Source organism: Eleutherodactylus coqui, chromosome 4, assembly GCF_035609145.1.
Source record: "Eleutherodactylus coqui strain aEleCoq1 chromosome 4, aEleCoq1.hap1, whole genome shotgun sequence".
Taxonomy (NCBI): domain Eukaryota; kingdom Metazoa; phylum Chordata; class Amphibia; order Anura; family Eleutherodactylidae; genus Eleutherodactylus; species Eleutherodactylus coqui.
The window spans coordinates 207,360,178-207,385,357 of record NC_089840.1 but is presented as its reverse complement, the minus strand read 5'-3'; the positions used below and the strand labels follow the sequence as shown (position 1 = coordinate 207,385,357).

General features: G+C 43.4%; 1 long non-coding RNA gene across 1 annotated transcript in view; it reads left to right on the top strand.

Annotated features, from left to right (window-relative positions):
* LOC136624846 (uncharacterized) overlaps positions 1–25,180 on the top strand; it is a 31,751-nt gene continuing 6,571 nt past the window's right edge. Inside the window, exon 1 of the long non-coding RNA XR_010792457.1 lies at positions 1–388. This is a non-coding gene — a long non-coding RNA (uncharacterized lncRNA). The remainder of the gene's footprint in view (positions 389–25,180) is intronic.

Sequence of the window (25,180 nt, the reverse complement as noted above, 5' to 3'; positions counted from 1 at the left end):
GATATCAGGAACCTCTCTCAGCGTGGGTGGAGCAAATAAACAAGGAAGGTAGGAAAACTGTCCCACATTAACCCTACAGTATATGCAAAGAGCAATCTGACTGCAGAACACACTTTGCTCACATGCAGCCTGCAGGGAACTAACTGAACTCTGTTTAAACAGCCTGCTATTATGTTCAACCATGATACAGAAATTACAAATGTAGGCAGCCGCAGTGACTCACGAGGAAGTGACTTTCTAGCTTTATACCTGAGCAAACGTATTTAATCTAATCAGTGAAATAAAGCAGAACAGAACTGACTTTAATTCTTTGATTTAAGAAAACTTGGAGTTCCCAGAATGGAAAGTTAGATATATTGTCCTCACTGGCAAGACTTCATCAGACATGGTGCGTATTATCCTATACTATTATCTGTAGTGCTTGTATTACCTGCTGCTCTGTTAGCAGTATGTATGAGGGCTGTGAGCTGCCTCCTCTACTGGATCTTCTTCTACTTCTGCAGCCATTGTTGTATATTATTTGGTACTGGAATTGTAATTGAAAGCAATGATTACATTTTGCATCATGTTTGTATTGCTATATAGTTGTTACATTGTTGCATTTCATTTTAGCTTGTTGGTTATTATGGGAATCAGTTTAAGGAATATTATTACTAGAGTTACTCTCACTGACATTTAGACTCGGCTGTCATGAAAATCTAATCATGGTTCTCTTCTCATATTAATAACATGTTTACATGTTGACGTTTACTTTCGTAACTTTCCATATGGCAGCACTTCTAATTGTGGTGATACAAAAACAATAGCTAGAATACATGACTGATGGCATAAAGCTCAGCGTGCAACCAGTGACTCTTAGCCTAACGCCGGGCTTACACGAATGGGTCAAATTCTGCATGCTGATTTCCACAGTGTAAGACCTGCGATCATTTGCGGAAGATAATTGTGAATGAGTGTGGAAGATCGTGGATGCAAGCGTCTTTCTGCACGGATGTACTCTATGCACAGTGTGTCATCCACACAGAACAATGATCTCTCTCTCCCCTTCAGCCGTCATTCTGGCTTTTCTTTTAAAGTTGCACGTGTTTCCACCGTTCATATACAATGTTAATTGTGTATGGGCGACGGAACACTCACATCTATTGACTTCAATGGGGGCCGTCTGCGCGGAATCCGCACTAAAATAGAGCATGCTGTGATTTTTCTTCCACTCGCGTAATATGCAATTCATACCCATGAGTGTGAACGAAAATACATGCCTTTTAATGCCCGTATTTTACTGCAGAAACAGCAATCTTGTATTTTAATTCATTTTTGGTTTTGTTTTTTTTAAAACAAATTGCAACCACTTTAAGCTGTATGTAAATTAGAAGTACTAACATAAAAATGTACAAAAACGAGATTCTGTAGCAGCCACTGTTGATTCTTTATAGTATGTACGGTACCTCCATAACAGTCTACCATAGATATCCTAATAATTATAGAGTATTTACATGTAACAATTATCGCTCAAAATTTAAGCGATTATCATTCAGTGTGAATACAAAAAAATATCTCACCTGTCGTTTGCAGTTGTTTAAGCTGACTTTTCAGTGAGCTTAAAAAAACCCATTGGCTCATTGGCTTCTTGTCTGTGTAAATGCTCCCCGCGAGCCGGGGGCAAGTTTAAGTTTAACTGCTCTGCACAAGCAATGACGACCTTAACGGAGACATCAGCGCTCCTGCAGTTGTTTAAAATACTGTCAGCCCGTGTAAAAGGGCCATTAGCCACAGATGTTCCAATAATTGCATAAATCACTGGTACCCTCGTCACAATCTGCCAGATCCAGATATCCCAGCCAGTGATGTCACATTAACAATGTGACAGATGAACCCCCTGTACCAGATCCAGCAGACATCATATTGTCTGACACACAGAAGCCCCCATTACAGGTCATTCCTGGAGAGTACATAATGAATCTTGTGATGAGTCAGAGATCTGCCTGCAAAGAGAGGAGCGAAGGCAGGATATTTCCCCATGCAAATCTGCAGCCATTCACAGACAAAGTACAGGGTTAGGCCACGTGCACACCCCGGACGCTTTTTACTGCGATTAGCACTGCATCCCGAGTGGCGTGCTAATCACAGTGCAACTGTCTCTTTGATTTCAGTGGGGACTCACAGACCGGCGCTCAAATGTGGCATTTTTATTGCCACGATTTTTGAGTGTTGTCTGTTCTGAACGTTCCCATGGGAAACCATTGTTTTTTTTTAAAGCACATGATTTATGCATGCCTAGCTCCCCATGTGAATGAGCCCTGAATGAGACGGACTGAATGATAAGTGAACGAGTCAACAATGATTTTTATACCTGCATAAAGTGGATGATAAGCAAATTATTGTTTGTCGTTTGATGTGTTTATACTGAACAATTACTGCTCATTTTCACTGGTTGGAATGATTTCTTTGAACAGTAATCGTTCCGTGTAAAAGGTCCTTATTCAAAAAGATTTGATTACAAAACACTACAAAAGACAAGTACACAAGCCACACATCACTGAAAAGTTTTTGATGACTTACAAGTAAGCTCCATTTTCTGCCACATCGCAGTGCTGGGAGCCTCTAATGTGCGCGGACAACCAGTGCTTCTGTTTGTATATGTAACCAAGTTCAACCAGTTTTCAGAAACTTGCTTATGGCAGGACGGCTGTTTTTTGGAATTGATGCCAGAATTCACATTACACTTGAACAATGGATCACACTTAGCAAACTCAAGCATGCAAAACAATTTCTCCTGTCATGTCGCCATTTTCTTGTAAACTGTAAACAACAAGAAATTGTACTGCGGTGTGGCAGAAAATGGAATTTACTGGTATGCCATAAAAACTTTGAACCTTCCTCTTTTCAGTGATGTGTGGATTGTGTACTTGTCTTTTGTAGTTTGTAATTAAATCCCCAAGTCGGCTTGTTTTTTTGTGAATAATGACTCCATTTATTGTGTATCCCACGGCCATGCAACGCACGCGTATACTGTGCCACGGGCTGATTCCTCATGTACATGTTCATAAGTAGAGATGAGCAAGCATACTCGCTAAGGCACATTACTCGAGCGAGTAGTGCCTTAGCCGAGTATCTCCCCGCTCGTCTGTAAAGATTCGGGGGACGGGGAGCGGCGGGGGAGAGCGGAGAGGAGCAGAGGGGAGATCTCTCTCTCCCCCGCTCCCCGCCGCAACTCACCTGTCACCCGCGCCGGCCCCCGAATCTTTAGAGACGAGCCGGGAGATACTTGGCTAAGGCACTACTCGCTCGAGTAATGTGCCTTAGCGAGTATACTCGCTCATCCCTATTCATAAGACCTCGTTCAGACAAGCATTTTTTTGCGCACAAATATCGCATAAAGAGTGCCTCTTTTAGGACCAAGGGTTTCCTATTGAAGCGTTAACATGAACAATTTTTAGACGCGCAAAACACTCCTGCCTGCAAAAGATAGGACATGAGTGGCTACAATGCAGGCATCTAAAGTACGTGCTGCGAGAAAAGATAGGACCTGCGTTTTGCGCAGGAGTTGCAATTGACTCCTATAAGAGCTGGATTAACACGCAGCAGGCACCTCAGATCCTGTGAACTAGCAAATTATGCGCAAATGAGGATCACGCCTTTGGCTTCACTCACGGGTTTTTTTCGACACGCGAGCAGCAATCTTTTTGCGCGGCTATTTGTGTGCAAAAACTGCACATTTGACCGAGGCCTAATGATTTAGCTGTGTAAGATCCTGCATGATTAAAGACTACAACTATAGACATTGGTGTGATGTCTTGTCTTACAGCTAGGCAAAAGAAACTAATGTCAATCTCAATTTCCGTATTTATGATCAGCTGGCTAGACAAATTAGGAAAAAAAGCCAAAGTTCCCAATTTGTTCTCCTCACCATTAAGTAATGGCAAAAGTAGAAGGGAAAACAGGACTGGCATGTTGGATTTTCTTGTATGAGATTAGCCACTTCCAGGCATGTTTCCCTTTCCTCAACAAGAGCACTCAGCCGAATGTGCATGCTTATGTTGGAGTTGGGTGAAATAGCTGGCAGACAAATGATTAAATCCACTTAAATATGTTTACCCACGTGTATGACTTAAAATATGAACACAAAAGGCCCCCAATCTCAGAGCAAGTTGTATTCGGTGTTATGTTCAAAAACACAATGATTTGCTACAACCATAAAGTTGACTGTACATGTGGACACATCGGGGGTTGGTGACATTTTTGGGATTTTTCATGAGTGTAAAGAAAAGTGTTGAATGTGATGTGAAACGCCAAAATATGATCTAGTTATGCATCATGCAAAACTAGTATGTACAATCATGTGTCTATTGGTCATTTTGTGTTGAGATGGACCATTTATTGGTTTCTTGGTGGTTCAAGCAGTAATGTTAAGGTGCATTTACACACACAGATGATCGCTCAAAATTCGTCAGAAACTGACAGTTTTGAGCGATGATTTTGCATAGCTACTGATGGGCTAACCAGCCCTTTAGTACTGCATTTCATGTATTTAGAGAGCAGTGGGTGGTCTGTTCTCTAAATACATCACTATTGTTCTCCAGCAGGACAGCATCTGTTAACAACTGTTAAACAATGTTATCAGTGCTGCCCACGGAGAACACAGCGTGCGGTCCTTCTTATCGTCCTGAAGGACTAGGATTTCATGTGGACCTGAAGTCAGCGATGGATGAAAAGTGCACGATGGGCGCACATTTACACACAACGATTATCGCTCAAAAGTAGGCTTTTGAGCGAATTTTGAGCAATTGTGTGTAAAAGGTCCTTAACAAAACTAGCTGTTAGGAGTGAATGTTATCTACATTGAGAGAAAGATACTGCCTTATCTACAAAGTGGGACTTTCAAACCTGAGAGATACTTTTGTTTGCTATTGTAGAAGTGCTGATAAAATTAGAGCAGGGCAGCACCAGCCGGAAACAACCAAATTGCCCAGAATTGAAGTTGTAGCTAGATACGCTAATAAATGATAAGATTTACCAACAATTTTATAGTCATTATCTCCTATGGAGTCATTATATTAAGACATTGTTAACTTCCAGAGGACTATGTCCTAATTATGAGATGACCACAGAGGCGCACAGTTACCCTTCATCTGATCATGTGGTTCCGACAGATTGCCATGGCAGGCGGGGGCCTAATAAGGATCCCCATGTCTTCGATAGGTATAAGCCTATTACCCACCATTCCAGAGTGCACGAAGAATCTTGTTGGCCTGCAAGTTGAAATTCACATAAAGGAAAAGTGTAACTCCCAGCACTTCACTGAATAAAGTTGTGTATATTCTTAAGGTCACATGTCTAATTTTCATACAGGGAAGCTCCATAGTGGGTCTTACACTTTTTACTTTAGTAGTTAAAGCCTCCGTCTTCTAACAAGCACCTGCATAACCTTCTTCTGGATCAGGGCAGATTTCCATCCTTTGATTTGCTGAATATGGTCAGTAAGGGCGATTGCACACGGTTGCATCAGATTCTGCATGTGGGATCACGCAACGGAATCCGACCCTGTGCCTTGCCAGTGACCCCTGCGTACTTGTCCGGATTCTTCATAATCTGTAATATGGATGTGCTGGCTGGCATACAACAGATTATGCTGCACCATCGATGATGCGGATTCTGTGGCCTGTCCGGAGTGCGAGCTGCGGACGGGTCGCGGATCGGACAGCTTCCATTGACTTCAATGGAAGCCATCCATGTAGAATTCGTGCAGAAATAGAACATGCTGCAATTTTCCCTCTGTGAGCAGAAAATTGCAATTGATTTCTGCTCGTGGACAGGGAAAAGCGATTTTCACTAGCATGTTTATGCGCAGTATTTGCTGCATACGCCTGCTTCGGATTCTGCAATGCAAATACGCCTGTGTGCATTGGACCTAAGGTTGGTTTCACATCTGCGTTGGATGCTCTGGTCGGAGATTCAGTTGCAGATCTGACTGAATGCATGCAGTGTTTTTTCTTCCGCCCAAAAGCCAGGCAGCTGGGCGGAAACAGAACGGACCCTATTGTAGTTTGCGGGGTCCATTCGGTGCTGTTCGATTCTGTCCTGAGCCATTCAGCTGCGGAGATTCCCTTTTCTTGCTCCCCGAACAGAACAGGAAACTAGAACCTCAGGGGCAAGTGTGAAACCACCCTTTGTCCTTTTTCTTGTGACTCTTTCGGTTATGAGCCCTTTGTCCTTCTTCCACCTGGATCTTGATACCGCATGTAGCAATACATATTTGTCATTGTGTGTTTATTGACTCCAGCAGTGTTATCAGCAATTACAACGCTAATGCAATTGATTATTTTCTTAGTACTTGCTCAGAAAAAAAGTTTAGCTTTCGCTTTAGGAGGCTCGACTATTGTAGAACTAACCCTTACATTGACTGGCATGCTGTTGATTTCATGCATGATGTTTTTAATAGTAACATTAAGCCATCTAATCTTATGTAATTCTGCTTGTCGTAGCAATTCTGGAGGGCCCCTGTGTAAGGACAGCACACAATATGGGCCCCCTGCTCTCAAATAGCTCAGCATAGAGCACCCCCGTATGTGTCTGTAACAATCCACCCGTGACTATGGTCCATAAAATTCATGTCTTCAGTACATCTTGTGCATTCAGGGTTTGCATGGAGGGGGATTGGGAGACGATGCAATGCGGGTGCCGGCTGTTTCTCACATCAGGAACCTGCTGGCAACAGCTGCGATCAGCACTCACACTGATCACAGCTGTTAACTCTTTAAATTGTCATTTCTGATAGCAGCATTTAAATGCCCATTGGAGCTCGGGGGTCCCAAATGGCTCACCACGATTAGATTATTAGTTCTGCTTTGTTGCCATGGCAGCCGGGGTTCTTCTGAAAGTCCCTAGGGCTGCCATTAGAGATTGCCTATCAAGCAATGTCTGTGGTGTGGCTTGATAGATTGCCGGTCAGATCGTGGTATAATGTAATACAATGCAGGAGTGATTAAACCATCCCAAGTTCATGGCCCCTGTGTGGGCCATAAAAATGTAAAAATCGGTTGAAAAAAGTTTTATTAATTATTAAAAAAATAAATAAAATGGGATAAAAGTAAAAAAAAAAAAACTTTCCCCATATTTAAAATAAAAAAAATCTAAATAATAAAACAAAACCAAATTTGTTTTCAAGATCTATATATATTTAATAGTACCGGAAGAAACTACAGTATATGAATTTAGGTTTGTAGTAATTGTACTGACTAGAGATGAGCGAGCGTACTCGCTAAGGCAAACTACTCGAGCGAGTAGTGCCTTATGCGAGTACCTGCCTGCTCGTCTCTAAAGATTTGGGTGCTGGCGGGGGAGAGCGGTGAGTTGCGGGAGTGAGCAGGTGGGAGCGGGGGGGGGGGGGGAGAGAGTGAGAGAGAGAGAGATCCCCCCCCCCCCTGTTCCTCCCCGCTCTCCCCCACCGCTCCCCGCCCCCTGCTGACAGCCGAATCTGCACCTGACCACGCGTACCTGTCATATCTTCTTCTTTTCTCTACTGTGGATGGTCCACACGGCTCGCCTAGCGATGACGCAGAATGTGTGACCTTTCCGCAATGTGATTGTGGAATGGCCAAGGACTGAAGGGCTTCCGTTGACTTCAGTGGAAGCTGTTGTCGGGGGTCAATCAAACTCTGACCGTTGAGCGGATGCTGCCTGCTTCCAAATTAGTCTTCAGATATGGGTACCCATAGACGACACAAATGGACAACCACATGCAGGATGAGATTGCCAGAGTGAAGTGCCGGTTTATTCAAAGAATTACAGATAATATAGAAAAGGTTTGCTGACGTATTGATTTGATTATTGCGCATGCCCAAGGTTACATAGCATCTGCAAATTTTAATTAGCATTACACATCTTTTAGAGAAATCTCCTACACGAACAATGTATCAATGTCCGGTGACACCTGTAATAAAAACAAAACATTCCTGGACGCTTCTGAGATAAAGGAGTGAACTCTCTCAAGGGAAAGAATGCATGAGAAAGAGGGGAAGCTGATAAGAATTCGAAGTCATTATTATAATTGGGTCTAACATTCTCTAGGTATGAGAGGTGAAATTAATACAGATACATTATTGAAGCAATACAAGCATAAAGATACAAAATGGAGTCGCTGTAAGAAGACGCAAATTATAAACACATAAGTATTCTGTGAAATACACTTATCGATTTAAAAGGCATAAACGTGAATTAACCACTCACATTCCCCCGTTTTGGACATGGAGTCAAGACAAGTATGACTCCTAGTCCATAAATACGTGATTCATATCGGCGAAAAGAAAGCTTTTTCAGTACATTTAGAAATACATGAAATTATAACCTTAATTGCTCTATAAATGCATAATAAAATCATCACAACTTGTAAAGCTTTGTAGGATCCCCATAAACCAACCTCCTAAACCAGAAAACCAATTGGCAGGGTTCAAAGAACTAAATGTGTTACCCCACCAGCTATCTCTGGTTTCTGAGTTTTCATTTGTCCATGCAAACAGTTCTTTTGACGGAACAGGAACAGCCAAGAAAGGAAAACCAGTGGCACCAGGTGTGTGTACAAGTCCAACAGTACTTGGTGGTGCCTAACAAGGTGGTTTTGGGCATTGTCCCTTTGCACCCTCTCACAAGGGCGAAGCATGGAGTGAAGAGTCCAAAAGTCCATCAATAAACAAAATGTCCTTCATTTTCCTTCTCATGGGGGGGGCAAAGGTAGGGCGTGAAAAGTCCATTAGTCCTAAAACAAACAACAATTCCTTCAACCTTTACTAAAGTAGGTGTGGTCAGCAGGACTTGACAGGGCCCTTTGACTCTGGGCCCTAGGGATTTCTGGACACGTCTCTTTACGACCACTCAATCTCCAGGTAGTAGGGAATAAGATTCCCCTAGGTTGTCTGGGCCTGGAATGGGAGAAAAAGACTAGATTCTGGGTTACCATTAGTTGGTCACACAGGTGCTTTACACATCCGGCTACTATATCATAGCCCTGCTGTAGGGCCTGTGGATGATACAGCCCCAATTTTGGCATAAAGCCAAACAACACTTCTTTTAACTTAAGCGTACCATTTAGTCTGTTAACTTTGTCTAAACTCTGCAGGTGTGAAGTGTGTACCTTTGTTTGAGTCAATCACTTCCGGTACCTCGTATCTGCGGATTACCTCATTCATCAGCTCCTGTATGATCACCTGCTTATTTACCTTGGTAACAGGGTAGGTCTCCGACCTGGAAAGACATCAACAACAACAAGCACGTATTCATACTTCCCAACAAGTGGGAGCTGAGTGTAGTCAAATTGCAATCCCTGAAATGGGTAGAGTGGTCTAGGCAAGTGTTATGTGGCAAATTTACTTCTGCCCTGTTGCTTACGGCAAAGGTCATGCAAAATTGGACAAGTGATGATGCAGCAACTACAGGAAACCCAGGAGCCACCCGTCCTTGTTCAAGCATCGACATCATTGCTGCTTTGAACGGGGTGCTGGATGAGGCAAGCATCGCCACCATGCTGAAGGAGGTGCTAGAAAGCCTGGAGTACCTGCATAAGAACGGCCAGATCCTCAGGGATGTTAAGGCTGGAAACATCCTTCTGGGTGAAGACGGCTCCGTGCAGATCGCAGATTTCGGCGTCAGTGCGTTTCTAGCCACAGGAGGCAACATTGTCAGGAATAAAGTCAGAAAGACCCTCGTGGGCACGTCATGCCGGACGGCACCGGAGGCGACGGAGCAGGCCAGAGGACACGACCTCAAGGCGGACTTCTGGACCCCCGGTAGGTGTGTCTTTCCGTGCATTCGCTGGGCCATCATGGAGCACAGGGACCTTGGCGGGCAAGTTCTGTTGACTGTTCGCCATTCACCGTCCCATTTCTGCTGCTCCCCTATTTAGTCCATTTGTCTTTTTCTTCATTGCTGGCTTGTAACTGTAAAGTCTTTAGCATCTCAAAGTCCAAGTTCATATCAAAGTATTCAAAGTCCAAGGTTTATATCAAAGTCCAAAGTTATTGTTAAATTCTTCTTTTCTTCTTTTCTTCCACGGCTTAAGGGCCGCTGCCTTTGCTGTGTGATCTGTGATGGCGTTGCCTCTTGTTTCTCTGCTGTAGGAATTGGTGTGAGCTTTCCACTTTGTCACCGCTGCACCATTCTTAACTGGTTGTCCTGCTGAGGTAACAAGCTGTCTGGCCTTCCATGTTAGGCCGTAATCATGAGCTATGCCAAATGCATACTGGGAGTCAGTGTAAATGTTTGCCGTCTTACTTTCTACCACTCCACACGCCTCAGTGAGGGCCTGTACTTCCGCTTCCTGTCCTGGGACATGCGGAGGCATTCTGCTTTTAGGACATCTTGTTGCGTGACCACTGCATATCCAGCGTGGAGTCGTCAATTACCCTGGTACCATCTACAAAAACAACTCAGAATATACATTATTAACAAGGGCTTTCAGTTAACATTTATTATGGCCACCTGTTCTGGCAACATGATGGCTTCCATTAGTAAACTTACAGCTTTTCTATTCTTGATGGAGGAAACACAAAAGGCTTAGTGATACATTGAGGTAACTATTTGGGTCAGGAGTACGTAAAAAAAAAGTAAATCATCAACATATTACAAGAGGGTGGTGCCCTCGGGAATTGGCCAGGCGTCTAATATCAGCTTAATGCATCTGGTAAACTGGTTTTGGGCTATTCTGTGCCCCTTATGGCAGCACTGTCCAACAGTACTGCTTTCCTCTGAAAATAAATGCAAACAAATGCTGACAGTCTGGCTGGCCCTTTAAACTCTTTCTGCTAATGGGGAACAAAAAGGAGTATTGGCTGGGAAGACACATTTCTTAAGGGCTTTAAATTAACATAAAGAAGAGACAGTGTCTGCAATTGTATCTTCCTGGACATGTGCCAGGGGGTACTGACGGACCAAGGGGGCTAAGAGCTTGGTCCTCTGCGTACGTAAAAGTGAGGACGGGTAGAGGTGTCGCTTGGTCTGCTGCCATCCGACATAAGGTCGGGTGACTTTCAGACCCGGGGTGTATATGAGCCTCACCGGACAGGTGAAGTTTGATACAACCTCCCAAGGGTCCCATCACGCAATTCTCAATATGCTTTCAGGACCTTCCAGCATAAGGAAGCGCGTGAGGCATCGTGACCCTTTAAACATTACCTCAAGCGGTTCAGTTTCTGCCAGCTGAATTGGCACTTCTGAAGCCCCTTGCACCGATTACCGCTAGACAATCAGGCTGGTATTCTATTTCAAATAGATCATATCCTTGTTGTAAAAAGGAAAAAGAAAAAATTTAAAAATTTAAAAATAGCTTTAAAAAAAATAGCTGACCTGCAATACCTAGATCACCTATATCTTCCCCCCCCCCCCCTTTTGAACTAGGGTACTTAATTGGAAGGGTAACCGAGTTCAAAGTAGTAGAAGAATGACAAGAGCACATTGTAGCTGGATTTGACGGGCCAGAAATAAGTGCTTGGGTTGCACTTGCGTGTATATGCACCGGGTGTCATGGGGGGGTGAGGACCACTAGGGGGAGTTGGTTCAATATCAACTCCGAAGATTTGTTAACCATTGCCTGTACTGCTGCCACCGCACAAACACATGAGGGAGCTCCTCGAACCACTGGATACAGCTTAGTAGCATCCAGGTGGCCGTGGTTGTCCCCTGGACTTTTGTGTCAACACTGTCACCTGGCCAGAAAATTCAGTACAGAAAAGAACAATGGATGAAGTATAAAAGGGTGAGAGAAAAGAATGAGTAGTTGTATAAGAGCGAAAACAAAGTGGACCAATGGGGGCAGTATGAAAACAAGGCCCAGAAAGGTGCGGAGTTTGGCAGCAGGTGTAAGTACAGGTATGGCCGTCCGTACGTTTCTTCTATAGAGCATTCTCAGAAACAGTATAATTGTGACTTGTTGGCAGGCTGCCAAATTATCAGCACACAGCGCCTACATCACACATTAACTCTCATCCGTTCATGCAGTCAAGTCTCATTCAAATATTAGTAAGAGTTCACACAGGACGTAACGCGCATGATTCAACTGTCCTCATCTTGCAAACAAATGCATTCAATCACTGCCAGATTCCACAACAACCACTTTGCAAAACTAATGAAAGGAACACACATTTAGCAATTATGCACACGTCCGACCAGTGACAGAACTGACATTTACACAAAGAACAGCAAAAACAAAAAAAAACAGTAAGATTCACTGGATTCATTACGGGTTTCATTCTATTCAAGCAAGCAGAGTTACTCGTCCAGTGTTCTCCGCTCTAATCTTTTTGGCCTTGAGAGGCACGCATTCCTTCTCTGTAAACTCTCAATATACCCCCCCCCTTTCGGAGACAAGGGGTGGGGGCGACTTGCAGCTGCGGCTTTCACAAAAAGCACACATTCCTCTGTCTCTCTCTGGAACAGAACAATCTTATATTTTTGGCAAACAGCCAGAAATATCCAGGCTCCAAGCAACAAAAAAAACAAACAAACAAACAAAAAACCTAATATTTCTCTGCACTGACTATCAAACCCAGACAGCAGAGGAATGGTTAAACACATAAAAGAAAGGACAAAAGACTAAACGTATAACAAAAATTAGATTACATAACATGAAGACACACAGACAATATTGGTTATTTGACACATAATTATTCACAGATTCTACATGAACTTGCTTTATGTCCCAAAGGGACACAAACTATACAAGAATTCCCTTTTTCTGATAATTACCGTATCTACACGTTTCTTAATCCATCTATTCTAACATACTTTCCCCAACTTTTGCTTATCTCTGAATCTTTGAGACTTTGTGGGTCTCAGATCCCCAAAATTCTAACTTGCTTTGTCTGTCCTTTGTTATTTCTCTAACTTGCTTTTCCATATAGGCATACTCCTTGCCTTAAACATTTCTACTATTTCACATTAATTTTTGAGACAGGATTTGTAGCCCCAGTGTCTATAAGGAAGGGCACTTCCTCACTTCATATGGAAACAGGCTCGAGAGTCTGAGTGCCTCTATCCTCTGTTTCCACGGTAGGGATACTGGGGCTGGATCGCCGGGACTTCATTGGGACGGATTCGGGCGACGCGGCGTTGTCGCTGGGAGTGGCGCCCTGATCTGTCTCCTGGTCACGGGACCCTTTGGGATAACGGCAATTCTTGGCCAGGTGGCCTACCTTGCCGCAATTATAACACCTGCGTTTTTCTCTATGGGGCCTGTCCCGGAGCTGGACCTTCCCTTCCTGGTAGCTATAGTATTTAACCACCACTGCAGGGCGCTTCTCATCCATAGCAAACCCTACTGCCTTTTTATACAAGTCTCTGGGCTTGGCTTGTTGCCAATCAGGGGTACATGCTTTTATTTTATCTGCCAATGATGGGCCAATGCCTTGCATGAACGCTTCACACATCATTGGGTGGTACACTTCATCTGTACGGAGGGTGAGACCCATGTCTCTAGCCTTTGTTTCTAGTCTGCCAAAATAGCATTCAACGGTTTCATTCTTTTCCTGTTTACACATAGTTAAAGCTGTTTTTTTCGTAAAGGGTGTTGTTGTCCGCATCTGGGACAATGCCAATAAGGTTTTTTTCTCTTTGGGGCTCTTGTGGCGGAGTTGCAGCGGTACAACTCTGATACTCAGGAAGAATTTCAGAGCTGCTTGCGGTTGGTAAAATCGGGTGCATTCTGGTCGGATCACGCACCGGGGGTGCATACACAAGTATGCCCTCAAACCTCGGCTCACAATCCGACCGTTCTACATTTGCCTTTCTACTATATTTGATTATGGCCTCTATTCCTTTATCTAGACCGGCGTCTTTGATAGCTTTCGTGTGTTTTGTTCTGTACTGCCGCCAGAACTCATAGTTGAAAGTTCCTGCTCTTTTAAGCCCTATCAGCTTGTAAACTTTACGGGCTTGTTTATAACTGTCCTCCCCCTCTCTCTCCCTGATTATCTCAATAGGGGCCAAGAAAGTCGTAGACTGTCTGGACCCCATACTAATAATTGGACTTGCCATTTTTGATTCACCGGTAAATCTGGCGGGTCGCGATGACCTTTTAAGTCCCTTCTGCCAAGCCACGGCTGGCAGGACACGAATGTTTCTATGGACTTGATGTCCGCTGTTTCTACCTCAGTCCTTCGGGTAGATCAGGACAGTCCCTTCTGCCAAGCCTCGGCTGGCAGGACACGAATGTATCTTTATTAGTAGACCTTTTTATGGAGAGAGAGAAGACCACGTCTCACCTCTATACGCGGCCTCTGTAATCTTATAACAAATGACAGCTAGGAAAATGAGTGCGGCAGTCAAAGTACAACAGAAAGTCATCAGTTCAATGCTTACAGCAGACAGCATGGCAATATACACATGTGGGTTCTTCCGTCTAGCACGGTTATCAAGAACACCGTAAATAACACAGGCAGAAGTATCCTATAAACATACAGCAACAAAACTTTTTGTCGACACGTGGCTTTTGAAGACAGGGGGGCTCAGATCTTTGAGTGGTTAGTCAAATGGCTTACCTTACACTGGTGTTTTGTAGATCTGAGGTCCCGTGTCCCCTAGTCCGGATGGTCGGCAGGCAGGGTTGTCAGATATCGGCTGCAGGTAAGGAGTTAAATTCTGCCCCTCGTTGATGCGCCAAGTAATGTCGGGGGTCAATCAAACTCTGACCGTTGAGCGGATGCTGCCTGCTTCCAAATTAGTCTTCAGATATGGGTACCCATAGACGACACAAATGGACAACCACATGCAGGATGAGATTGCCAGAGTGAAGTGCCGGTTTATTCAAAGAATTACAGATAATATAGAAAAGGTTTGCTGACGTATTGATTTGATTATTGCGCATGCCCAAGGTTACATAGCATCTGCAAATTTTAATTAGCATTACACATCTTTTAGAGAAATCTCCTACACGAACAATGTATCAATGTCCGGTGACACCTGTAATAAAAACAAAACATTCCTGGACACATCTGCTAGAAAGGAGTGAACTCTCTCAAGGGAAAGAATGCATGAGAAAGAGGGAAAGCTGATAAGAATTCGAAGTCATTATTATAATTGGGTCTAACATTTTCTAGGTATGAGAGGTGAAATTAATACAGATACATGATTGAAGCAATACAAGCATAAAGATACAAAATGGAGTCGCTGTAAGAAGACGCAAATTATAAACACATAAGTATTCTGTGAAATACACTTATCGATTTAAAAGGCATAAACGTGAATTAACCCCTCACACTGTCATTGCTGAATTTACGCAAAAATAGAACACCCTGCGATCTTTCCTCCGCCAGCGGAAAATTGCAATTGCTTTAGAGCAAGAAGTGTTTTTCAATAGCATGTTATGGGCGGTATTTGCTGCAGAACCCGGAGGCGGACACCCACCCAATATTCCGCTATTCAAACCCGCCTGTCTGCAGACAGCCTATAAAGCATGGCCATTCGATAACAGTATAATCTACTTTCATTTAAAAATGCATTTTCTGAAGCATATTGGAACAGTTTTTGCTCACAATTCACTGCTGTACCTTTTACAGTGATGTCAGTCCCAAAGTCTTAGGCCGGCTGCACATGACAGGATTTGCATTGTGGAATTTGGGGCGGGTGTCCGCAGCAAATACCGCCCATTACATTCTATGGAAAAGCGCTTTTTCCTGCACAAGAGTGGAAATCAATTGCGGTTTCTGCTTGTGGAGGAAAAATCGCAGCATGTTCTATTTTTGTGCAGGCTCTGAACGGATGGCTTCCACTGAAGTTATTGGAAGCTGTCCAACCGTGGCCCTTCCATAATTGACATTTCGGAAAGGTTACAGATTCGCCTAGCGATGGCGCGGGAAAAGCAGTCCTTTAAAAAAAAAAAATCATCTGTGCTGCACATGTGCAACGACTCGCTGTGCGGACCATCCGCAGTACAGAGAAGAAGAAGAAATGACAGGTACGCTCGGATGCTGACCGAGCACAGGGTCAGATTCCGCTTCGGGCACCCGCATGTGGAGTCCAACCCGGGCTTAGTGTTGGCAATATTCACATAATTTGGGAATTCTACACAAGGACAACTTTAACTTGGCTGTTTCTACAGTCAGGATGTGACATTGAGGTTTGGGCTCACCTGGAATATCAAGCTGATAGCCGTGTACTTATGGTTGACTTGTACAGTCTGTGTGTCACTACATTTAGTAGCCTCTATGTAGTTCATTATTTCTCTAGGAATTTTATCTCCCTACATTACCTACATTTAGGCCGGGCCTACACGATTGGGTGTGCTGGTGCGCCGGATGTGAGCAAGCAGCAAGGCTGCAATTGCATGGGTACGCACCAAGATAGTTCATACTGCAAATTTTTTTGTGCGTGTAATACACGTGCAAAAAAAGTGCACATGTGAGTGGCCCAACACAAATAAGTGAGCTGTTGGCATCACATGTTGCTCACAGAAAAAGTGTGAGACTGGACTCAGGTATTGTAGAAACTCAGTAGGAATCAGGTATGTGGTGTTATAGTAATAATAAATGTGTTTCTTAAATCAGCCTAGGCAAACACACATATATATATATATATATCTACCTTCATAGGAAATAGCTAGCAGATAAATGGTTAACGAGCTCAATATTATACACTGGTATGTGCAAGCAGAATGTTGAGCTATACATCTCTACGCAGATATCTCACGGGAAGCCTCTGGGACGCTCATTCCCATGGGGGGAGCTGCTTCTTATTTCCTCTCTCGCATTCCTATGGTTCAGGCAGGGATATTAATAAAGTTTATGCTACTTGAGTCTTAAGGCCCATTTACACAGGACTAGTGTCGGACAAACGATGCCCGACACTAGTCCCTGTGTCTCTGCGCACCCGTGCTCCTGCATCATGGAGCAGCCAGCAGGGGGGCGGGGCAGTACAGGAGATTTCTCTCCTCTCGCTCCCCCGCCCCCTCCATTAAGATAACACAGTGGCCGTTCACTACTGAACAGCCGCTGCTTAAACTGCACAATGAGCGATGATGAGCTTCATCGCTCATCTTTTATGCTGTGAGAGAGGAGGTGAGCTGGCAGGGGAAGGGGAGGGGGAGACAGCTTAGCAGATCTAAGTTGTCTCTCCCCTAAAGGACATATTCACATGAGCGTAAATTGGCCGCCGTTTCCACGGACGGCTAATATACGCTACCATCTGAACTGTCTTTCCTCTTCCCTTCACCTCATCGGCTTTCTGCCTCTCTCCTCCCTCCTCCCCTTGGGCTGTTTGCAATGGAAGGGGGCGGAATGGGGCCAAGGCTAAGCTCCACCCCATCCTGCCCTCTCCTATTCTGGCTGCGGACAAGGGGTGGGAGCTTAGCTCTGCCCTTCCCCCTCCCATTGCAAACAGCCAGATGGGAGGAGAGAGGCAGAGAGCTATCGATGGGGAGGATCGGGGGAAGATGGCTCAGATTATAGTGTATATTGGCTGGCCAATATACGCTTGTGTGTAAGTAAGCCTCGAGCGCTTTTGCGCATTCTACTGTCATTTTTGTGCTAATGGACATTTTAACATGGCTGTGGGACACAGAGGCGTAACTTGAAGCTCCTGGGCCCCAGTGCAAAACCTGTAACAGGGTCCCCAACTAAAATGCTTTATTCATAGTACTGGGCTCCCTTTATGGAGAAGGAGGCCTTATGGGCCCCCTAAGGCTCCTGGGCCTGGGTGCAACCGCATCCCCTGCATCCTCTATAGTTACGCCCCTGGTGAGACACACCCATACTGTGATTTAAAAGGCTTTGTAGCCTAATTAGTTCCAGATATTTAATAGTTTTTTTCCCACAGAATTGCGCAGCGTAAAGCAAAATTTCATAGGTTTTGGTTGCACAAATGCGATCTAAAATACTAAACATCCATGTGAAGCCACCTTATGGGGCTCTTTCACAGAGAGAATTTGCGCACCTAACTTACATGTGCAAAAAAATAGTGACTATTAGAACCATTGGTTTCCTATGGAAACGTTCAGATGAAGGAATTTTAGATACGCAAAAAAAGTGCACCTAAAAAAATAGGGCATGAGCGATTGAAATTCAACTCAAATTCCCTACTGCATGAAAAGAAAGGATCCTGACCTCTCTTTGCTTTTATGCGCGATGCGCAGGAGTGTACATAGACTTCTACGGGAGCTGAAAAAAAAACAGAGTGGGTAGGGAATTTAGCTGCGCCCAACACTCGGAAAAAAAAGACAGGTGTCTCTGTATAAGACATTAGAAGTCATTAGAAGGATTACTACCGACCGAGGGAATTCCGAACAGCAGTGCATTTTTTCTGCAACACGCCGCTCCAGATCGTGTGAAAGAGCAATTTTCACCCTTATGAGGCTCAGGGACTCAATCAAGGTAACACGTCCAGTCACGCGATTTTTTTTGTGCAGTTAACCGTGATTTTTTTTAGTCTGCCTAGCTTGTGCGCGATCTTGACGCCCGTGTGAATGAGCCCTAACTATGGTGAAGAGTGCAGTTGTAAATGGAGATATATTGGGATTGTTGTGAGTTAGCAGTAAGGATAGTCATTCTGAAAAAACTATTAGACATAGAAAATGTGATGAGAAGAGTATTGCTGACACCATATTAGCCATGATAGGATTCGTCTCTCTTTCAATTATTTTCTCATGCGGAAACTACATGCAGGTCTGCTGGTGAAAAGTTTCATATACAGGTCACACAAGAGAACTTATTCTGAAAAGCCCCCCTGAAACAACGGAAATGCTTTAAATTTCACTGTGCATCAAATGGTAGTACTGACCCATGTGTGGTTCGCCACATATCCCTAAATGGGTTGTCCAAGAATTTGACCTATCCTCAGGAGGTCCACCATTCAGGATCCCTGCTGATCAGATGATCCCTGGGCCTGCAGTCAGTGCGGACAATGCTAGAAGCAGATAGCCTATCAACATTGTTGCATGCCGGTTTGGAACTGCAAGTACAGCTTTCATTGAATTTATTAGAAGGCATGCCTGCAGTACCAAACCAGGCTGCTGTAATATGGACAGAGCTGTCTGCACTGATAGCGGGCCTGACAAACGGTTGATTGGTTGAGATCTCGAGTTGCAGACTCCTGACGATCAATTGATGATGTCACCAGTAGTTCAGTCCTGGACAACCCCGGTTAAATATTATCACATTTGACTGACTTTTGTAATTTACTTTATACCTAGAATTAATCTATAGGCAAATTTACAGTAGTAGCATTATAAATGAATTACGTGTACCCATCCCGAATTACGGCCTGCATTAAGGGGATATTTATACGCGGCAGATTTGTCGAATCCACACTGGTAATCCCAGATAAGAGCTATAATCTCAGCAGACTGTAGCTGAAGGTTAGTACAGGATAAGTAATGCAATGTACTGCATCTAGGAAGTTGCGCAACTATGTATATACACAGTACAATTATTGTATATGTATTTTCTGCTATGGACATCCCACAGCACTTGCCAACATACATTTTTTACAGCAATGTGAAGCATTTTTAATTTAAAATCGCATCGTTTCTGTGAAATTGCAGTCCTCTTAGGTGTGTTAGAATCCCAATGGGAAACATCGCATCGCACTCACATGCACATCGCACCGCGTTCGAGTGCCATGTCATGGCTTTTAAGGTCTCTTTAAAAACTATGGGCGAGGAGTTCCGAGGGAACGCCCAAAGATAGAACATGCTGTGAATAAATTTCATATTTGTGCTAGTATTGTCATACAAAACTCGTATGTGAATGTCGCTTGTGTGAATAAGCCCTTATTCCTCCATCACGCAACGTTTCGACAATATCAGTCTTTCTCAAAATGCGATTGTTCCCAGCAAGAGAAACCAAGTAATCTTGTAGATATGATTCCTTTTAATGACTAACAAAAATACATGATATTAACTAGAGATGAGCGAGCGTACTCGGATAAGCACTACTCGCTCGAGTAATTTGCTTTATCCGAGTATCGCTGTGCTCGTCCCGGAAGATTCGGGTGCCGGCACGGAGCGGGGAGCTGCAGGGGAGAGCGGGGAGGAACGGAGGGGAGATCTTTCTCTCCCTCTCTCCCGCCCGCTCTCCCCTGCTCCCCGCTGCGACTCACCTGTCAGCCGCAGCGGCACCCGAATCTTCAGGGACGAGCACAGCGATACTCGGATAAAGCAAATTACTCGAGCGAGCAGTGCTTTTCCGAGTACGCTCGCTCATCTCTAATATTTAACCCTTTCCTTTTTTTCACCGAAAGGACCAATAAAATTAAAATATAACTTTTATTTATAAAATCTAAAAAATGGCGTATCCACAGACAACATAAAAGAATAAGTTGAGAACTTATACAGGACAATTTGTGTGTCCCTTTACTTGCTCAACTAGATAAATGTTATAGCACAATATGTGTCGTAGTTCAGTATCTGGGTCTTATTACCAGTAATACCTATAGTATGAACTATCTTTTACAGTCACCAAGAGTTAGACCCCTCAGATAGATGGGCCCATCTATGCTCATTTGTTATCAGACAGCCGACCAGGCTGCATGTCGCTCACCTCTAGCGTCAAACCATCCTGATGATACAATCCAAAGAAAGGATTGTTGAAACGCGTTGATGGGGATTAGGGGAACTATGTCAAACATACCCCATGATTAGAAGATCAGTTAGGCAGTTAGAAACAAAAATCTTACTGACTATTACAATAGAGGGTTATTTATAGAGAGCTTATCTTTATTGGGCTATAGATCATGTTATAGCTATTAAGACAATACAGTGTCCACCACATTGGCTAAATAGAAATCACGTGGTGCAGAAGTAAAGCACACACACAAACTAATGGTCATTTATTATACCCTTATATCTGGCTTATTATCTATTTAAATGACCATGCTTGTGAGAATAGGCTACAGCGTGATCACCAACTTAAGGCTTCAACTAGTCATTCTATAGGAAACCATATATGCATAACTAGGAACATTGCCCTATCAGTGTGCTTTAAACTAGGAGTAGATACCCCAGTGTGGCAAAATAAAGATATCTGAGGGGTCTAACTCTTGGTGACTGTAAAAGATAGTTCATACTATAGGTATTACTGGTAATAAGACCCAGATACTGAACTACGACACATATTGTGCTATAACATTTATCTAGTTGAGCAAGTAAAGGGACACACAAATTGTCCTGTATAAGTTCTCAACTTATTCTTTTATGTTGTCTGTGGATACGGCATTTTTTAGATTTTATAAATAAAAGTTATATTTTAATTTTATTGGTCCTTTCGGTGAAAAATTACTCTTTGTATAAAAGGACATTACTGTCACGGTGACATAATATTAACCCTTTCCAATCCAATTTTGGATTCAGGGTTTCCTACACGGCTTTCTCTTTTTGCTGCTATACAACGGTGCCATCTGCTGGCTAAAGCCAGTGTGTGCGTGCCAGAGTTGCTCCCACAGTGGTGTGGCCAGCAATAGATGGTAAGAATACCCTGTCGGACGTCTTATGACATTGGAGCTGTACAAGCTTTAATCAGAATGTAGGAAGACGTCAGACAGTGGATTGGAAAGGGTTAATGTGAGCTTTCAGACTTACTCCGAGTCCTTCGTCAAAGCATAATGAAATGGATCTGAGGAGGCATGCATATTTATATACACATACTTATGACAAGGCACATACATGGATGTGAATTATTTGCACTTTAAAGAATAGTCACTGATAAGGGAGTGAAGGTTTTATGGTACCTGAATTAAGGCCCATTTAGGCGGGACAAAAGGAGAAATAATTGTGTGTGAGGATGAATCTTCTGAGTTGTAACACGGATTCAGAGGCAACCCCATTGGCCTCAAGGTATATGTAGTTTTGGAAGCATTTGGATTTGAAGAGGCTAACATGGTACCAAACCTTTTTCTTTAGTCTTTCTCAAAACTTTGCTGCTTGAGAAAGACTGATATAGTTTGAAAAGCTTAATTTTAATGCACCCTGGGTGCGGTCTTTGAAAATTTTTCTGGACTATGACTCACCTGTGGATCCCAGGTTGCATTGACTGGCATCTTTTCATTCAAGCACACAAATATTTACTGGGGAGTGCTGCTTGCTTTTTTTTTGTAAAAATGAGCTAATCAGCCATAAAATAAGCATTTGCTTATTCATTGGCTGCACTTTCACACAGCCCAATTATCGGGGAAGTGAAAATTCAGGCAAAGGTTCATGCCAGATTGTTGGGCTGTGTAAATGTGTTTCACTTGAACTAAATCTGGTCAGTTTGGCTTTTATCTGTCCACAGATGTAGTCAGCTGTACTTTGCTATATAAGGTCAGACTAAAGGGCCATTTAGACACAACAATTATTGCTCAAAATTCATTATAATGATCAAAAGTGAGCGATGGATTTGCTTTCAAAGACGGGCGTTTTACCCTAACAAAAATTTTTGGAAAATGAACATTTCAGTTCTAATTATCGTTGTGTGTCATTTGTATTAAATGATAATTAAATGATAATTGAGCGATAGTTTGTTTGAAAGGCGTGTGCATTAAGGCCCCTTGTCCACGGACGTGTATGCTATGGAAAGCGCCGGCCCCTGTCCACGAGCGGAGAATCACAATTCGCATCATGCAGCGAATTCCCCGACTCTCCACGGCCAGCCTATCTATCAGATAGGGCTGACCGGCGGAGATTCGGCGGTGTCTCCCGCGGCGGAGATCTGCCGCAAAACTTTGCAACGCCCATGGACAGCCTGCCTTAGTGAAGGGAACAAAAGAGCTTCTTTGTATCGGCTCGCAAACATCCTGCGTGCGCTTATCTTGTCTTTAAAAAAACCTAGCTGCTTAGCAGTGACAGAAAGAAACACTAGATGCATTTACTATAAAAGAAAAAAAGACGCCTATTATAGGCGATCTATGTTAAGGAATTGCGAAAGAGTTATATGAATAAAACTGGCTGGTACACTCTATAGTATTTTTGTCATTGGAATGTAAATAATCTCTAGGTCAACCGCTTCAAAAATACATGTAGTTTTGTGTATTGACCTATTAGAGAGCCTAAATAAAAATAAAAATAATCCATGAATCCGAGAATCCGAGACCTTGGCACGTGCGTTTAAAATGGCAAATTAATTTTTCAATGGTCTTGGTTCCTGCTTGCAGGGTACGTCACATCAGTACGGCCAATGGTGGAGAACTAGGTGGGCATGTAAAAATCAAAGCTTTGTCCTCCGGACAGCCAATCACTCTGCCTTTAGCCGGCTGAATGTACACCCCATCGAACAATTAAACACTCCCAACACTCCTATTGAACGAATGTTATTTAAACAAAACGAAAAGCGATCTGCCGAATGATGGATTTTAAGCGGACTGAAAGACAACGATGAACGAATAGGGAACAAAAAATGCACAATGGGCGCACGTTTACACACAATGATTTTGAGCGATAATCATTGTGTCTAAATGGGCCTTAAACAAAGAGAGAATTGTATCTAATCTGTAACCACATGAGCTGATGATACAAGGTAACTTTAGAGGGCTTGGAAACTTTTGTATTTGTTTTTTAAAGTCTTTCTTTACAAATAACAAAGCCTGGACAGATAATTCATTGTATGCGGAGCTAATGTGCTGCTGTCTCTCTGAGGGAACAGTAAGTGCATTCCATGTGTGTTTTTAATAAATTGGCAAATATGGGTGTGGACCATTTCCTGCCAAGCATACTGTTATTTTATTGAAAACTAAACTTTGTAACTTCCTTGTGGAATAGATTTCAGTAGTTTGCAGATACATATCAGATTTTTTTTTATTTAATAGTACCTTAAATGACTATGTATAGGTTTTACACAGATTAAGGGTGCCTACCCACTGGCGTTTTTTTTTCCTGCGATGCTAAATTGCGTTTTGCGTTTTTTTCTGAAGAGCAATTAGCATAGAATGTGTTCTTGTCCATTTGGGGGTTTTTTTCCGCTTCGTTGCAATTTTTCACATAGGAACTGTCAGTTGCATATGTCTCCTTATTTTTCTCTTAATGCACCCATGATTGTCAATGGAAATTAGCGAAAAAGGCGCGAAAAACGCGTGGAAAATGCGTGAAAAACGCTGCGTTTTTCACGCACAAAAATCGGCAATGCCAGTGGGTAGGCGCCCTAAGAATACATACTATTTAGCAAGTACTATATAAAGATTCTTAAGGCTGGGTTCACACACTCCGGAATCCCAGCTGAAATCTCGTGGTTTGGCCACAGTGAAAAACCGCAAGATTTCCACAAGGAAAAGCGCTGCTTCAAAACCAGCGGCACTTAGCCGGGGGGAGGTTTGAAGTGGCCGGGTCGCTCGCTTTTCCACTGCGGCCAGCGCTCCTATAGAGGAGAGCGCGGCCGCAGCGTAATAAGAAAAAAAGGACATGCTGTGTCACAGCGCCCGCTTCTGCCGGCTTTGCCGCGAGGGATTTGTCGTCCCGTACGGATGAGATCTCTTAAAAATCTCGTCCACATGGCTGACTAACCCGGGGATTAGCAGCCGCAGGCAGATTTGCCACAGCAAAATTCCGGACGGAATTTCCACGGCAAATCCGCCCTGTGTGAACCCAGCCCAAACGTTTTTATGGGGATTTTACTGTTAACCTATCCTCAGGATAGGTCATCGATAATTGATCAGCCGCTTTGGATCCATGCTGATCAACTGTTCATCGGACTTCTATCAGTGAAGATAGAGCCAGAATCAGATAGCTCAGTCTATATTGCAGCGACCTGGGTCGGTACTGCAGGTACAGCTGCCATAGAATTCAATGAGAGCTATGCCTGCAATACCAATCCGGGCCACTGCAATACTGATAAAGCTGTCAGCTTCCACATTTGTCCATATTGACAGCGGCTTGGTGAACAGCTGATCAGCAGGAATCGCAAGCAGCGGACCCCAGCCAAACGACTATTGATGATATATACTGAAAAGTCCCAGAAAACCCCATTTAAAGAGGTAGTCCCAAGATTAAACATTACATTTAATTGTTAGATCTGGGAAAACATCACTTTTCTATGGTAATTATTCAAAAAATATATAATCTTGTTTCTAGGTATTGCTGTTGCATACTTGTTATGGTGCCCCCTTCTGTGTTTATTTTTATTGCCTCTTAGAGAGTTCACATAATCTGTCCAGTGCTGGCGAGGAAGAGTGGATTTGAGTTGCCTCATTCTTGTTGGTGGCCTGTATCACAGCAGGAATCACTCTGCCACCTGTATATAAG